At 46.9% G+C, this 7500-nt stretch overlaps 19 non-coding genes and 6 pseudogenes across 19 annotated transcripts; all 25 read left to right on the top strand.

The window, feature by feature from the left end:
- The first annotated feature begins 118 nt into the window (after positions 1 to 118).
- LOC146225831 (5S ribosomal RNA) lies at positions 119 to 237 on the top strand. The gene has a single exon (XR_014749981.1). It is a non-coding gene; the product is annotated as a 5S ribosomal RNA (ribosomal RNA).
- A 172-nt stretch (positions 238 to 409) lies between these two features.
- Positions 410 to 528, top strand: LOC146225830 (5S ribosomal RNA). The gene has a single exon (XR_014748462.1). It is a non-coding gene; the product is annotated as a 5S ribosomal RNA (ribosomal RNA).
- A 194-nt stretch (positions 529 to 722) lies between these two features.
- LOC146225829 (5S ribosomal RNA) lies at positions 723 to 840 on the top strand (annotated as a pseudogene).
- Positions 841 to 1012: 172 nt separating this feature from the next.
- On the top strand, positions 1013 to 1131 carry LOC146225828 (5S ribosomal RNA). Its single transcript, XR_014749980.1, has one exon. It is a non-coding gene; the product is annotated as a 5S ribosomal RNA (ribosomal RNA).
- A 172-nt stretch (positions 1132 to 1303) lies between these two features.
- Positions 1304 to 1422, top strand: LOC146225827 (5S ribosomal RNA). Its single transcript, XR_014748451.1, has one exon. It is a non-coding gene; the product is annotated as a 5S ribosomal RNA (ribosomal RNA).
- Positions 1423 to 1628: 206 nt separating this feature from the next.
- On the top strand, positions 1629 to 1746 carry LOC146225826 (5S ribosomal RNA; annotated as a pseudogene).
- Positions 1747 to 1924: 178 nt separating this feature from the next.
- Positions 1925 to 2043, top strand: LOC146225825 (5S ribosomal RNA; annotated as a pseudogene).
- A 188-nt stretch (positions 2044 to 2231) lies between these two features.
- LOC146225824 (5S ribosomal RNA) lies at positions 2232 to 2350 on the top strand. The gene has a single exon (XR_014749467.1). It is a non-coding gene; the product is annotated as a 5S ribosomal RNA (ribosomal RNA).
- Positions 2351 to 2532: 182 nt separating this feature from the next.
- Positions 2533 to 2651, top strand: LOC146225823 (5S ribosomal RNA). Its single transcript, XR_014748173.1, has one exon. It is a non-coding gene; the product is annotated as a 5S ribosomal RNA (ribosomal RNA).
- Positions 2652 to 2835: 184 nt separating this feature from the next.
- LOC146225822 (5S ribosomal RNA) lies at positions 2836 to 2954 on the top strand. Its single transcript, XR_014748440.1, has one exon. It is a non-coding gene; the product is annotated as a 5S ribosomal RNA (ribosomal RNA).
- Positions 2955 to 3132: 178 nt separating this feature from the next.
- On the top strand, positions 3133 to 3251 carry LOC146225821 (5S ribosomal RNA). The gene has a single exon (XR_014748429.1). It is a non-coding gene; the product is annotated as a 5S ribosomal RNA (ribosomal RNA).
- A 174-nt stretch (positions 3252 to 3425) lies between these two features.
- LOC146225820 (5S ribosomal RNA) lies at positions 3426 to 3544 on the top strand (annotated as a pseudogene).
- A 170-nt stretch (positions 3545 to 3714) lies between these two features.
- Positions 3715 to 3833, top strand: LOC146225819 (5S ribosomal RNA). The gene has a single exon (XR_014748171.1). It is a non-coding gene; the product is annotated as a 5S ribosomal RNA (ribosomal RNA).
- Positions 3834 to 4015: 182 nt separating this feature from the next.
- Positions 4016 to 4134, top strand: LOC146225818 (5S ribosomal RNA). Its single transcript, XR_014748418.1, has one exon. It is a non-coding gene; the product is annotated as a 5S ribosomal RNA (ribosomal RNA).
- Positions 4135 to 4316: 182 nt separating this feature from the next.
- On the top strand, positions 4317 to 4435 carry LOC146225817 (5S ribosomal RNA). Its single transcript, XR_014748406.1, has one exon. It is a non-coding gene; the product is annotated as a 5S ribosomal RNA (ribosomal RNA).
- A 174-nt stretch (positions 4436 to 4609) lies between these two features.
- LOC146225816 (5S ribosomal RNA) lies at positions 4610 to 4728 on the top strand (annotated as a pseudogene).
- A 170-nt stretch (positions 4729 to 4898) lies between these two features.
- LOC146225815 (5S ribosomal RNA) lies at positions 4899 to 5017 on the top strand. Its single transcript, XR_014748170.1, has one exon. It is a non-coding gene; the product is annotated as a 5S ribosomal RNA (ribosomal RNA).
- A 182-nt stretch (positions 5018 to 5199) lies between these two features.
- On the top strand, positions 5200 to 5318 carry LOC146225814 (5S ribosomal RNA). The gene has a single exon (XR_014748394.1). It is a non-coding gene; the product is annotated as a 5S ribosomal RNA (ribosomal RNA).
- A 182-nt stretch (positions 5319 to 5500) lies between these two features.
- Positions 5501 to 5619, top strand: LOC146225813 (5S ribosomal RNA). The gene has a single exon (XR_014748383.1). It is a non-coding gene; the product is annotated as a 5S ribosomal RNA (ribosomal RNA).
- A 174-nt stretch (positions 5620 to 5793) lies between these two features.
- On the top strand, positions 5794 to 5912 carry LOC146225812 (5S ribosomal RNA). The gene has a single exon (XR_014748169.1). It is a non-coding gene; the product is annotated as a 5S ribosomal RNA (ribosomal RNA).
- A 174-nt stretch (positions 5913 to 6086) lies between these two features.
- On the top strand, positions 6087 to 6205 carry LOC146225811 (5S ribosomal RNA). The gene has a single exon (XR_014748168.1). It is a non-coding gene; the product is annotated as a 5S ribosomal RNA (ribosomal RNA).
- A 188-nt stretch (positions 6206 to 6393) lies between these two features.
- On the top strand, positions 6394 to 6512 carry LOC146225810 (5S ribosomal RNA). Its single transcript, XR_014748167.1, has one exon. It is a non-coding gene; the product is annotated as a 5S ribosomal RNA (ribosomal RNA).
- A 190-nt stretch (positions 6513 to 6702) lies between these two features.
- LOC146225809 (5S ribosomal RNA) lies at positions 6703 to 6821 on the top strand. The gene has a single exon (XR_014748166.1). It is a non-coding gene; the product is annotated as a 5S ribosomal RNA (ribosomal RNA).
- A 176-nt stretch (positions 6822 to 6997) lies between these two features.
- LOC146225808 (5S ribosomal RNA) lies at positions 6998 to 7116 on the top strand. Its single transcript, XR_014748165.1, has one exon. It is a non-coding gene; the product is annotated as a 5S ribosomal RNA (ribosomal RNA).
- Positions 7117 to 7294: 178 nt separating this feature from the next.
- Positions 7295 to 7413, top strand: LOC146225807 (5S ribosomal RNA; annotated as a pseudogene).
- Positions 7414 to 7500: the final 87 nt, after the last annotated feature.

Raw genomic sequence — 7500 nt, 5'->3', positions numbered from 1 at the left:
CATGAAAGGGGCTGGAAGCTGTTTTCATTTTGACACGAGAGAGAGAGAGAGAGACCACCTTGCATTGTCAATTGCTAAATCTGTATATGGATAAGTAGCCTATGGTTGTCAACTTATTTCGTACGGCCATACCAGCCTGGCAACGCCCGATCTCGTCTGATCTCGGAAGCTAAGCAGGGTCGGTCCTGGTTAGTACTTGGATGGGAGACCGCCTGGGAATACCAGGTGCTGTATGCTCATTCACTTAGAAACTGAAATCTTGCAATATGCACAAGTAGTCCTTCATGAAAGGGGCTGGAAGCTGTTTTCATTTTGACACGAGAGGGAGAGAGAGAGAGAGAGAGACCACCTTGCATTGTCAATTGCTAAATCTGTATATGGATAAGTAGCCTATGGTTGTCAACTTATTTCGTACGGCCATACCAGCCTGGCAACGCCCGATCTCGTCTGATCTCGGAAGCTAAGCAGGGTTGGGCCTGGTTAGTACTTGGATGGGAGACCGCCTGGGAATACCAGGTGCTGTATGCTCTTTTGCTCATTCACTTAGAAACTGAAATCTTGCAATATGCACAAGTAGTCCTTCATGAAAGGGGCTGGAAGCTGTTTTCATTTTGACACGAGAGAGAGAGAGAGAGAGAGAGAGAGAGAGAGAGAGAGACTACCTTGCATTGTCAATTGCTAAATCTGTATATGGATAAGTAGCCTATGGTTGTCAACTTATTTCGTACGGCCATACCAGCCTGGCAACGCCCGATCTCGTCTGATCTCGGAGCTAAGCAGGGTCGGGCCTGGTTAGTACTTGGATGGGAGACCGCCTGGGAATACCAGGTGCTGTATGCTCTTTTGCTCATTCACTTAGAAACTGAAATCTTGCAATATGCACAAGTAGTCCTTCATGAAAGGGGCTGGAAGCTGTTTTCATTTTGACACGAGAGAGAGAGAGAGAGACCACCTTGCATTGTCAATTGCTAAATCTGTATATGGATAAGTAGCCTATGGTTGTCAACTTATTTCGTACGGCCATACCAGCCTGGCAACGCCCGATCTCGTCTGATCTCGGAAGCTAAGCAGGGTCGGTCCTGGTTAGTACTTGGATGGGAGACCGCCTGGGAATACCAGGTGCTGTATGCTCATTCACTTAGAAACTGAAATCTTGCAATATGCACAAGTAGTCCTTCATGAAAGGGGCTGGAAGCTGTTTTCATTTTGACACGAGAGGGAGAGAGAGAGAGAGAGAGACCACCTTGCATTGTCAATTGCTAAATCTGTATATGGATAAGTAGCCTATGGTTGTCAACTTATTTCGTACGGCCATACCAGCCTGGCAACGCCCGATCTCGTCTGATCTCGGAAGCTAAGCAGGGTTGGGCCTGGTTAGTACTTGGATGGGAGACCGCCTGGGAATACCAGGTGCTGTATGCTCTTTTGCTCATTCACTTAGAAACTGAAATCTTGCAATATGCACAAGTAGTCCTTCATGAAAGGGGCTGGAAGCTGTTTTCATTTTGACACGAGAGAGAGAGAGAGAGAGAGAGAGAGAGAGAGAGAGAGAGAGAGAGAGAGACTACCTTGCATTGTCAATTGCTAAATCTGTATATGGATAAGTAGCCTATGGTTGTCAACTTATTTCGTACGGCCATACCAGCCTGGCAACGCCCGATCTCGTCTGATCTCGGAGCTAAGCAGGGTCGGGCCTGGTTAGTACTTGGATGGGAGACCGCCTGGGAATACCAGGTGCTGTATGCTCTTTTGCTCATTCACTTAGAAACTGAAATCTTGCAATATGCACAAGTAGTCCTTCATGAAAGGGGCTGGAAGCTGTTTTCATTTTGACACGAGAGAGAGAGAGAGAGAGAGAGACCACCTTGCATTGTCAATTGCTAAATCTGTATATGGATAAGTAGCCTATGGTTGTCAACTTATTTTGTACGGCTATACCAGCCTGGCAACGCCCGATCTCGTCTGATCTCGGAAGCTAAGCATGGTCGGGCCTGGTTAGTACTTGGATGGGAGACCGCCTGGGAATACCAGGTGCTGTATGCTCTTTTGCTCATTCACTTAGAAACTGAAATCTTGCAATATGCACAAGTAGTCCTTCATGAAAGGGGCTGGAAGCTGTTTTCATTTTGACACGAGAGAGAGAGAGAGAGAGAGAGAGAGAGAGAGACTACCTTGCATTGTCAATTGCTAAATCTGTATATGGATAAGTAGCCTATGGTTGTCAACTTATTTCGTACGGCCATACCAGCCTGGCAATGCCCGATCTCGTCTGATCTCGGAAGCTAAGCAGGGTCGGGCCTGGTTAGTACTTGGATGGGAGACCGCCTGGGAATACCAGGTGCTGTATGCTCTTTTGCTCATTCACTTAGAAACTGAAATCTTGCAATATGCACAAGTAGTCCTTCATGAAAGGGGCTGGAAGCTGTTTTCATTTTGACACGAGAGAGAGAGAGAGAGAGAGAGAGAGACCACCTTGCATTGTCAATTGCTAAATCTGTATATGGATAAGTAGCCTATGGTTGTCAACTTATTTCGTACGGCCATACCAGCCTGGCAACGCCCGATCTCGTCTGATCTCGGAAGCTAAGCAGGGTCGGGCCTGGTTAGTACTTGGATGGGAGACCGCCTGGGAATACCAGGTGCTGTATGCTCTTTTGCTCATTCACTTAGAAACTGAAATCTTGCAATATGCACAAGTAGTCCTTCATGAAAGGGGCTGGAAGCTGTTTTCATTTTGACACGAGAGAGAGAGAGAGAGAGAGAGAGAGAGACCACCTTGCATTGTCAATTGCTAAATCTGTATATGGATAAGTAGCCTATGGTTGTCAACTTATTTCGTACGGCCATACCAGCCTGGCAACGCCCGATCTCGTCTGATCTCGGAAGCTAAGCAGGGTTGGGCCTGGTTAGTACTTGGATGGGAGACCGCCTGGGAATACCAGGTGCTGTATGCTCTTTTGCTCATTCACTTAGAAACTGAAATCTTGCAATATGCACAAGTAGTCCTTCATGAAAGGGGCTGGAAGCTGTTTTCATTTTGACACGAGAGAGAGAGAGAGAGAGAGAGACCACCTTGCATTGTCAATTGCTAAATCTGTATATGGATAAGTAGCCTATGGTTGTCAACTTATTTCGTACGGCCATACCAGCCTGGCAACGCCCGATCTCGTCTGATCTCGGAAGCTAAGCAGGGTTGGGCCTGGTTAGTACTTGGATGGGAGACCGCCTGGGAATACCAGGTGCTGTATGCTCTTTTGCTCATTCACTTAGAAACTGAAATCTTGCAATATGCACAAGTAGTCCTTCATGAAAGGGGCTGGAAGCTGTTTTCATTTTGACACGAGAGAGAGAGAGAGAGAGACCACCTTGCATTGTCAATTGCTAAATCTGTATATGGATAAGTAGCCTATGGTTGTCAACTTATTTCGTAAGGCCATACAAGCCTGGCAACGCCCGATCTCGTCTGATCTCGGAAGCTAAGCAGGGTCGGGCCTGGTTAGTACTTGGATGGGAGACCGCCTGGGAATACCAGGTGCTGTATGCTCCTTTGCTCATTCACTTAGAAACTGAAATCTTGCAATATGCACAAGTAGTCCTTCATGAAATGGGCTGGAAGCTGTTTTCATTTTGACACGAGAGAGAGAGAGAGACCACCTTGCATTGTCAATTGCTAAATCTGTATATGGATAAGTAGCCTATGGTTGTCAACTTATTTCGTACGGCCATACCAGCCTGGCAACGCCCGATCTCGTCTGATCTCGGAAGCTAAGCAGGGTCGGGCCTGGTTAGTACTTGGATGGGAGACCGCCTGGGAATACCAGGTGCTGTATGCTCTTTTGCTCATTCACTTAGAAACTGAAATCTTGCAATATGCACAAGTAGTCCTTCATGAAAGGGGCTGGAAGCTGTTTTCATTTTGACACGAGAGAGAGAGAGAGAGAGAGAGAGAGACCACCTTGCATTGTCAATTGCTAAATCTGTATATGGATAAGTAGCCTATGGTTGTCAACTTATTTCGTACGGCCATACCAGCCTGGCAACGCCCGATCTCGTCTGATCTCGGAAGCTAAGCAGGGTTGGGCCTGGTTAGTACTTGGATGGGAGACCGCCTGGGAATACCAGGTGCTGTATGCTCTTTTGCTCATTCACTTAGAAACTGAAATCTTGCAATATGCACAAGTAGTCCTTCATGAAAGGGGCTGGAAGCTGTTTTCATTTTGACACGAGAGAGAGAGAGAGAGAGAGAGAGAGACCACCTTGCATTGTCAATTGCTAAATCTGTATATGGATAAGTAGCCTATGGTTGTCAACTTATTTCGTACGGCCATACCAGCCTGGCAACGCCCGATCTCGTCTGATCTCGGAAGCTAAGCAGGGTTGGGCCTGGTTAGTACTTGGATGGGAGACCGCCTGGGAATACCAGGTGCTGTATGCTCTTTTGCTCATTCACTTAGAAACTGAAATCTTGCAATATGCACAAGTAGTCCTTCATGAAAGGGGCTGGAAGCTGTTTTCATTTTGACACGAGAGAGAGAGAGAGAGAGACCACCTTGCATTGTCAATTGCTAAATCTGTATATGGATAAGTAGCCTATGGTTGTCAACTTATTTCGTAAGGCCATACAAGCCTGGCAACGCCCGATCTCGTCTGATCTCGGAAGCTAAGCAGGGTCGGGCCTGGTTAGTACTTGGATGGGAGACCGCCTGGGAATACCAGGTGCTGTATGCTCCTTTGCTCATTCACTTAGAAACTGAAATCTTGCAATATGCACAAGTAGTCCTTCATGAAATGGGCTGGAAGCTGTTTTCATTTTGACACGAGAGAGAGAGAGAGACCACCTTGCATTGTCAATTGCTAAATCTGTATATGGATAAGTAGCCTATGGTTGTCAACTTATTTCGTACGGCCATACCAGCCTGGCAACGCCCGATCTCGTCTGATCTCGGAAGCTAAGCAGGGTCGGGCCTGGTTAGTACTTGGATGGGAGACCGCCTGGGAATACCAGGTGCTGTATGCTCTTTTGCTCATTCACTTAGAAACTGAAATCTTGCAATATGCACAAGTAGTCCTTCATGAAAGGGGCTGGAAGCTGTTTTCATTTTGACACGAGAGAGAGAGAGAGAGAGAGAGAGAGACCACCTTGCATTGTCAATTGCTAAATCTGTATATGGATAAGTAGCCTATGGTTGTCAACTTATTTCGTACGGCCATACCAGCCTGGCAACGCCCGATCTCGTCTGATCTCGGAAGCTAAGCAGGGTTGGGCCTGGTTAGTACTTGGATGGGAGACCGCCTGGGAATACCAGGTGCTGTATGCTCTTTTGCTCATTCACTTAGAAACTGAAATCTTGCAATATGCACAAGTAGTCCTTCATGAAAGGGGCTGGAAGCTGTTTTCATTTTGACACGAGAGAGAGAGAGAGAGAGAGAGAGAGACCACCTTGCATTGTCAATTGCTAAATCTGTATATGGATAAGTAGCCTATGGTTGTCAACTTATTTCGTACGGCCATACCAGCCTGGCAACGCCCGATCTCGTCTGATCTCGGAAGCTAAGCAGGGTTGGGCCTGGTTAGTACTTGGATGGGAGACCGCCTGGGAATACCAGGTGCTGTATGCTCTTTTGCTCATTCACTTAGAAACTGAAATCTTGCAATATGCACAAGTAGTCCTTCATGAAAGGGGCTGGAAGCTGTTTTCATTTTGACACGAGAGAGAGAGAGAGAGAGACCACCTTGCATTGTCAATTGCTAAATCTGTATATGGATAGGTAGCCTATGGTTGTCAACTTATTTCGTACGGCCATACCAGCCTGGCAACGCCCGATCTCGTCTGATCTCGGAAGCTAAGCAGGGTCGGGCCTGGTTAGTACTTGGATGGGAGACCGCCTGGGAATACCAGGTGCTGTATGCTCCTTTGCTCATTCACTTAGAAACTGAAATCTTGCAATATGCACAAGTAGTCCTTCATGAAATGGGCTGGAAGCTGTTTTCATTTTGACACAAGAGAGAGAGAGAGAGAGACCACCTTGCATTGTCAATTGCTAAATCTGTATATGGATAAGTAGCCTATGGTTGTCAACTTATTTCGTACGGCCATACCAGCCTGGCAACGCCCGATCTCGTCTGATCTCGGAAGCTAAGCAGGGTCGGGCCTGGTTAGTACTTGGATGGGAGACCGCCTGGGAATACCAGGTGCTGTATGCTCTTTTGCTCATTCACTTAGAAACTGAAATCTTGCAATATGCACAAGTAGTCCTTCATGAAAGGGGCTGGAAGCTGTTTTCATTTTGACACGAGAGAGAGAGAGAGAGAGAGAGAGAGAGAGAGACCACCTTGCATTGTCAATTGCTAAATCTGTATATGGATAAGTAGCCTATGGTTGTCAACTTATTTCGTACGGCCATACCAGCCTGGCAACGCCCGATCTCGTCTGATCTCGGAAGCTAAGCAGGGTCGGGCCTGGTTAGTACTTGGATGGGAGACCGCCTGGGAATACCAGGTGCTGTATGCTCTTTTGCTCATTCACTTAGAAACTGAAATCTTGCAATATGCACAAGTAGTCCTTCATGAAAGGGGCTGGAAGCTGTTTTCATTTTGACACGAGAGAGAGAGAGAGAGAGAGAGAGAGAGAGAGAGACTACCTTGCATTGTCAATTGCTAAATCTGTATATGGATAAGTAGCCTATGGTTGTCAACTTATTTCGTACGGCCATACCAGCCTGGCAACGCCCGATCTCGTCTGATCTCGGAAGCTAAGCAGGGTCGGGCCTGGTTAGTACTTGGATGGGAGACCGCCTGGGAATACCAGGTGCTGTATGCTCTTTTGCTCATTCACTTAGAAACTGAAATCTTGCAATATGCACAAGTAGTCCTTCATGAAAGGGGCTGGAAGCTGTTTTCATTTTGACACGAGAGAGAGAGAGAGAGAGAGACCACCTTGCATTGTCAATTGCTAAATCTGTATATGGATAAGTAGCCTATGGTTGTCAACTTATTTCGTACGGCCATACCAGCCTGGCAACGCCCGATCTCGTCTGATCTCGGAAGCTAAGCAGGGTCGGGCCTGGTTAGTACTTGGATGGGAGACCGCCTGGGAATACCAGGTGCTGTATGCTCTTTTGCTCATTCACTTAGAAACTGAAATCTTGCAATATGCACAAGTAGTCCTTCATGAAAGGGGCTGGAAGCTGTTTTCATTTTGACACGAGAGAGAGAGAGAGAGAGAGAGACCACCTTGCATTGTCAATTGCTAAATCTGTATATGGATAAGTAGCCTATGGTTGTCAACTTATTTTGTACGGCTATACCAGCCTGGCAACGCCCGATCTCGTCTGATCTCGGAAGCTAAGCATGGTCGGGCCTGGTTAGTACTTGGATGGGAGACCGCCTGGGAATACCAGGTGCTGTATGCTCTTTTGCTCATTCACTTAGAAACTGAAATCTTGCAATATGCACAAGTAGTCCTTCATGAAAGGGGCTGGAAGCTGTTTTCATTTTGA

The sequence above is a fragment of the Hypomesus nipponensis genome, chromosome 25 (genome assembly GCF_054491055.1).
Source record: "Hypomesus nipponensis isolate SF chromosome 25, ASM5449105v1, whole genome shotgun sequence".
Lineage (NCBI taxonomy): Eukaryota > Metazoa > Chordata > Actinopteri > Osmeriformes > Osmeridae > Hypomesus > Hypomesus nipponensis.
The sequence above is the reverse complement of the archived record's forward strand: the minus strand, read 5'-3'. Positions and strand labels throughout refer to the sequence as shown.